The sequence below is a fragment of the Oreochromis aureus genome, linkage group 7 (genome assembly GCF_013358895.1).
Source record: "Oreochromis aureus strain Israel breed Guangdong linkage group 7, ZZ_aureus, whole genome shotgun sequence".
NCBI lineage: Eukaryota > Metazoa > Chordata > Actinopteri > Cichliformes > Cichlidae > Oreochromis > Oreochromis aureus.
In genome coordinates, this window is record NC_052948.1 from 53,193,530 (window position 1) to 53,201,519 (window position 7,990).

Here is a 7,990-nt window from a genome sequence, read left to right on the forward strand (position 1 = left end):
ACAGGCTTTATAAAGTAATACCCATCATTTATCTCACCTGGAACATCAATTAGACAAGGTTTATAAATCTCACGGACTCTTTCCAACTTGCTCCAGTGACCCAAATGTGACAACAGACCTGATGGCATTTTCCAAAAGGACTGCTTTCTGTAATAAAAGAATAAAACAGTGAGAAACAGGCTGAACTTGAAAGCAGCGTTTGTGCAACCAGCTGTGAGATCCCGCTTTTTGTATGGAGTCTATGCTGCACACATTTCAGTGCAGTTCACAGTGTTGTATTAATTCATAACTGAATTCTACTTTTTAGGCCTGATCCAAAGAAGCTGGTGCTTTGTTGTCTTAAATTTTCTATCAGGAAGCAAATACACAGTGATAAGCTCAGGACAAAACAAAGGGCTAGCTTATTTAAAGCATCAGTAATGGCCTTTGAAATCACTTAAACTACATATATACGGATATTTCTATGTTCCAGTGTTTAGTTTCTCCGATTGTATTCCAGTGTGGAAACGGGACACGAACCTGCCACTGAGGTGTAGCACATAATGTGTGTTGGAGTGTTTGTGCTCCACACAGCAAGTGCATCATTTTACTTTAGGTTGTTAGGAATAACACATCATGTTTAAGTTTATTTATAATCAGTAAATAATGCACTGCCTCTGCAAGAAAAGGCTATGGTCAGAAAAAATGCAAATAAAATAAAAGCCATTTTGCACACAGTTGGTAGTTGAAGTCTGTGTTTCTTGGTTGGCTTTAGAGCTTCTCCTGTATGGAAGTGTGCAGCACCTGTTTGTGTAACAGCCACAGGTCAAGTTTAGGGAAAGCCTTTTATTATAATTAATATAGTTCCTTTGTAAACCATCCATCCATCTTCTTCTGCTCACTCAGTTCAGATTTGTTGGGGGATTTGAACCTACCTATGATGAGGTAGAACCACTGGACAGGTCACAAATTTTTACAGGGCTAACACAGAGAGACAGACAACCATCCACACTCCCATTCACGCCTATGGGCAACGTCGAATCACCACTTCTTCACCATGTTGCTAGACTGTAGGAGGAAACTATTGTCTTCAGACGAAGCCCACGCAGTTACAGCGAGAACATGCAATCTCCAAATAGAAAGCCCCAACCAGCAGGCAGATTTGAAGCCAGGACATTCCTAGAGTGAGGCGAGAGTCCTAACCATCACACCTCTATTCCACTCCTGAAATGTAATCTTCAAATGGAGCATAGAAATTAAAGGTGGACCTTTGAGTTGGAGTTTAGATTTTAGTCAAGGCAACCTTAGTGACACAATGTTTGCTGATGAAGCTGCAAATCTCCAAACAAAGTAAGTGTAAAGTGCAGTGGAAGAGGCCCTTTAAGCAGTCTAATGAGAGAATTATTCAATTACATTTAGATTATAAAAAAGTAGAGCAGTAACAGTAGATATCTCAAACGTGCCTGCCAGTGAGTATCTGATAGAACTCTACTTTTAGATTAGACAAGCATTTTGGTAACAGAGAGTTCCAAGGTATCCATTCACCTTTAAATGAGGAGTATGGATGCACTTATGTCACAAGGACATTTTTTTTTTTTTTTTTTTTTACTGTGTTACAGATACATTTACTCTGAAAACACCACAATAATTTCTCTATTGTGAAATCCAAGCTAAGTAATTCCTTATCCCCAAAATCATATTCGCAGATCCCTAACCCATATTCTGGAGTAAGGCAAAATGATTATGTGAACAGATTTTTGTGTATGTCAGTCAGAACTTCCCTGAAAGCCAATATTTTGGACAAAAATATAATAATAACTTAAAAAAAACATACAGAAGACTTTCTGTACATGGATTTAGGATTTATGGGAAATGGCATGCCAGTCTTCCGGTTATGTTCTGAATGTCTGGATTCAAGTGTGCCTATACTTTTATAATCATACAGAAAGTTCATTCACCTACAGAAGAAAAAGTGAGTAGCTCTATTACATCCAATTAGTGTTAATCGAAGGCTAACTTTAGACAGCATGCTGTAATGAATATATCCAGTTATACCATTCTCCTTTAGACAGCTGAATACTTATGTCACCACCGTGAAACAAACTCTCATCACCTAGAAATATAACACAGAACATAGCAGATTATCATCTAAAGGATATTACAATACAGTGAGGCCTGGTGGGATGATTAACCGGCACGTGCATTTGATTGTATAATCGTCAATGACTAAACCTCTACTTGCTTTATTGTGTACCAATTTTCACAGAAATGTTCTGACTTACTTCTTCTATTTGTAAAATACTACTACTTAATTAGCCAGCAGGTACTGTTCTATAAATGATTCTGAATCTTTTCATTTTGATGTAATTCCATGTCATAGACTTTGGCTTTCATTTGTGAGCCCCTCGGGATAAAGATTTTTGCAGTCCTGCGACAGATGTGAAATAATATTACATAAATGTAATAATTTGTTTCACTATCAGCCAGGTTAATTAGTTTGTGGAAATGGGTAACCTGTTTCTCATTGGGTAATTTGTCACACACTGACGAGGTAGCCAATCAGTGACCCTGCTGTTGGTGGGATCATTTCTCCCAGAATGCTGTGCAGCGAGTGTGTCGCAGAAAATGCGAGCGCGAGCCAATGTTTACCTCCTATTTATTCCACACAAATAAATGAAATCAGTCAATAAACCATCCAAGGGTGAATATGGCTCTCTCTATCCTGGATTATGAATGAGAGCTCATTAATTTTCTTGTGTGTGTGTGTGTGTGTGTGTGTGTGTGTGTGTGTGTGTGTGTGTGTGTGTGTGTGTGTGTGTGAGAGAGAGAGAGTTTAACAGTTTAAGTGTGTGTGTTTGCATGCATTTTCAGGTGTGCATGTGTGGTTATTTTCTTTCTGCACATATGTTTATGATGTGCACAAGAAGGGGATGTCAGAGTGACATTATGCACAAATACTAAAGAGCAATTAGAAATCAGAACGGTAACACACAAATGTTCACACTTTTGTAATTATGTTTACAAAACAACAGCAGTAGACTGACATTTCAGTAATTATGATATGATGATTAAAGGATCAATACAACACTCATACGAACCTGTCCACTGACAACAATGAAAACAGAGGGAAAGCGCTAACCTCTGAAGCTAGGAATCGGCCTATCAGTACCAATAAAGCTTAATAAATAGGTTTTATGTCTCTGTTTTTAATACTTATTGTAATCTTTGTCAAAGCCACTCGGCCTAGTCATGAAACAATGCAATACTAGCTGCCCTTAAATCTGCAACACAGAATAACATCAAGTAGAAAATAAAATGAGCTACAAATATTAAACTTCATATGTGCTCAAAAGTTCTTTTTTCATGGTACCTATACTAAGCTAATCTAAGTTAAACAGTATGCATGAGAGGGGTATCCATAATACACACAGATGCTAATGAGGTCAGAAAAACTCATCCATTATTGGCCTGACTGAAAAAAGCAGGTTCAGCTCCTCTCTCTTTATGGCAGCAATCTTATTGACAATAAGATGAAATTAGTCTGCTATCGGTCTGCTACTGAATGGGGTCAAGTCCTCCAATGCAAAGAGACCCGTCACAGATGTGTTGCATTCATCAGTGCAGACTGACTGTGTAAGGAATCTGTCTATATTTATTAATTAGATGGCAATTATTTGCAAACCTTTGCCAGTATCTTTGAGAGTGATTGCAGTCAGTCTGATTCCCATTGCTGCTGTCTGGAGACTGGTTACCTTGCACCAGGCGATTTATGAAATCATCCAGAAACAAGCAGTTTTTACTATATTGTGACTGAGCGACACTGACTCTCTTCTTCTCCCTTGTATTGACCTCTCCTCGGCTAATTGCATTCCCTGAGGTTGACCTGTTCACCATGCTTGCTGTGCTGGTGTCTTTTGGGGCATTTTCAATAGAATTATGAAAGGCTCCAGCCCTTCACCCAAATATGATCACATCTATCAATGCGATCATATCAAATCAAACTTTATTTAACATGAGCATAATAGGTCCCCTTTGAAGTTTACATTGCTCAATTATAGTCTAATATAGATATCAAGCTGACACTATCTACCTTTAAAACCAAGTGACCAATACTTAAATAGCAGTGAAAAAATTATATCGCAATATGTCACCTAAAACAAGCTACAGAGAAAAAAGAAATTTATGTCTGAAGTCAGTTCAGGCCACACATCCCCAAAATCTTATCTTCTTAGTTTTAAAGGGTACAGATACATTGGTGGCTTCAGATCCATGCTATGAATCCAAATTCATGGGAGCTTTAATGTTATTTGACAGGCAGAGTCTCGTAGTGTCTTGGTGATTGTTATTCCAGATGGTGGCAAGAAAATTCCATTTGAAGGTTTTATTAATTTTCGTTAAAATGGGGAGGTTCGCTGATGCTGTCTTTGCTCGCTCGCTGACGAGGCTGACTGACATCTCGCTGCTCCCTCCATTTGTCTTTGTTTGAAAAGGTCTTAATTGTATTACATGCAAATGAAGAGATTTGATTTTTGTCCATTATCTATTCATAAGAGAAAATGAACAGAACATTAGAGGGTCACCAAATGAAGGAGGGGGGACGGGGGGAGGGACGAGAGACTGAGACAGTGATGATCAGTTAGGCAGAGAGGAAGATAATACAGAATAAAGGAGAACTGGCAGCTTTATATTGTATTGGTGTAATATCTCCCAAGTTTTGGTGCTGTGTAAAAATAATCTTTCCACCTTCATGTATAATCTGTACGTATGTAATACTGTAGGTCAAGGCTGATAATTAACCCATGATGACTGAAACACAGCAATTACAGTCATGCTCATGTGACAAATCACAATGACAGACGCTCAAATGCATTCCTCTGTCCTGGTCAGCCCCAGACCACCATTACCTGCAATGTAGATTCAAGTCAAGTGCACATCCTGTTTGTGTTTAAATTAGGCGCAAGTGGCACCTACGAATTTAAAGGATCAGTGCAGGATAACGAAGAAAGGACAATTTTGATGTCAAGAGAAAGCTCAAGATACTGCTGACAGTCACTTCTGTGGGTTTTTAATCATAACAGCACAAACAAAAATAGACACAGACGTCTCAAACAGCTCCAAAGATTACTTGTAATATGGAGAAATGTTTACAGTTACAAATAATTATGTGTTTCTAAGGTTTCACTGTGATTAGCTTATTCAATAAACCTAAACCTGTTAACAACCCTAGCTATAGCTATTTTACTAACTTTCTTGCTATCAGCCTGAACACATCTTACACAAAGGCCTAAATTGCTACTTACACATCCACTGCATCTACAAGAAAGGAAGGTTACTCCTGAAGTAAAATTCATAATAATTCCAAAATAATTCCAAAGACCAGTTGAACATTCAGAGGTATGCAACACCATCAACGACTGGGTGACCATTTTTGATCACAAGACAATTGCACAACCTGTCTCCAAACAATTGCTATAGTGTTATATCACCGTCTTGACCAATGATTGCAAAAGGTCTTCATGCACCAAAGTCAGTCTGAAGCTAGCAACTGACTGCAGCTGGTTGGCTACCTGACGCCTGACTCCAAAACAACCATTTCAAAGGCAACAAAATTGCATGTTCACTGCACATTGTGGCAAAATATTTGACCATGCTCTGATCTCCATCCACTACTTTACCAAGTGTGTCTGTTGTATATAAGATGGGAGTAGACTCAAAGGTCTGTAAAGTAAATGGGAAGTGCCTTAAACATGCCTATCTTCTAATAGCCACTAAGGGCGACTCCACCTCTGGTTTCAAAGAGAACTCTGTACATAAGTCTATAAGAAAATTACCAAACTTTCCACCATTCTCTTCTTTCTTAATTTATGATGGTAGTAAAAATCTTTCTATGAGTTTAGGGTCTCAGTCATTTATTTATTTTTGGTGGTATTTAGGTCATTATACTCCCATTTAGAGTGAAATAATGATAAATATTACCTTGGTTACCTCTCTTTTGGACAAGTGACTACTATCACATTAAAATGGAGCATCCTCAGCATCCCCGATAAGAAAAGACGAAACAAATAAACAATTTCAAAGATTTTTATGCAATGAATGTACATAAAGCTGAGTGTCCCCAAACAATTCAGAGAAGCAGAATGTATTGATTGAAGTAGCTTTATAAAGAAATTTACAAAATGGGTTTATGTTACTTTTTAATTATTGATTTATTTTTTGCTGTTTTTTAAATTTTACTTCTGAGTTTTTATTTGGCTCTGCAAAGAACTCTGTAATTATGTTTTGCCATACAAATAAAAGAATATTATTATTATCATTAGCTGTGAACTTATAAAGTTGCTGCCCTGTGTGTTCAGCTCTAAGAGGAGGCAGGCCCTCAGTAGATAAAGCAGAACACAGTGAACGCCTGATGAAGAGGGACAGTGAAGTGTGTTGGTCAGGAATGAGCCTATCTCTCTCTACAAGACCCCTCTGAACAGCAAGGGAGGGAGTGTGTTATTGAATACTGTTGTTGGCCCTTTGTTAAATTACTACTTAATTCCTTTTCCATCATCATAACCATTTGTTTTCCTTACAGGCTGGAGATAGGGGGCTGAGATCAGGCACTATAGTGGAGAAAGAGGGAGCACGCAGACTTCTTTTCTTTCTCACCCTAAATCTGTTGGTCTTTAGTGCTTCAGTGGCAATCACATCAGGGCTTTCACATCTTAGATGATTTCTACCATTGGTCATATTTGACACCTCGTCCTCCTCGGCTACTGCACTCAACAAACCCTCTTTTCCGCATTTCTTCCCACTGTGCTCCTGAATCTGTTCTTTAACTTCTCTTCTCTCTATCGACCTTATTTCCTGTATTTTTCAAAAATCTTGGATTGTCTACATTGTTTTGAGATTGGACACATAATAATATCTGCCACTTGATCCAATTCAGTCAATCCTGAAACACTAACAAATGCTACCATCATGGCCGCATGTTCTTCTGATTTTTCTCATTCTCTGACTTTTCATCTAGTACAATTTATTCATAAAATATCTACTAATATTTAATATGTACTAGATGGATAGCCAAGTGAAAAACAAAAGACTTTCTAAGGTTCCTACACAGTGTACCAGAATTACTTTGGTTTGCTGTAATAGACTGTAATAGATTTTACGAAAATATCTAACGATAAACTGTATATAAAAGATAGCAAACTAATGTGCTAAAGCACAGTAGCTAACTACTAATAAAAACACAAGACAGCATAAATACATAATCCATGAGTAAAGGTTGATTAAAGATTAAGGTTTACACACATCAAAATCTTGATGGGCCTGTAGACTCTAAGTAACAGGATCACGAGTCACAACTTTTCTAATAATTATATATTGATTCAAAATAGTGCTCTGCAATCTATATATTTGACCCATCCATTCAGATATCTAACAGATACTGTAGTAAAACAAACATTCTCACATCTAAAACCCATTCACTCCACCTCAACCGATCCCTTGCCCTAACCCTCCTCCTTTCTCTAGCTGCCCTTGAGCTTTTCTATTACCGCATGGAAAGCACCTCGCAGCCCCTGACAAGCGCAGCGGATCGACACTAAATCAGAAATCAGTGCCAGCCACAGATCTGAGCCACCATGAAGGTCACAGGCCCTACACTGCGTGTCGTCTCAATTGGGGGAGCAGGAGCAGACTCAGCTAGGGGTGTGTGTGTGTGTGTGTGTGTGTGTGTGTGTGTGTGTGTGTGTGTGTGTGTTAACAGGGAATACACTCAAAGAAAGAGATTGTAAAGCTGAGGAAGAAGGTTTGGATGAAGAGAAGGTCAGCATTATTGCAGAAGTCGATGAAGAAAAAAAAAATAAACAAGAGGAAGCGAGGAAACTGTGGGCAGAAAATGCTGAACTGACCCAAGAGTATATAAAAAAATTATATCATTATTTTTATACAAAAGGAAACAACTGATAAAAAAAGGATTTCCCTCACTAGTAGAGTTTTGAGACTTCTCCTGATCTTGTGTTATTGT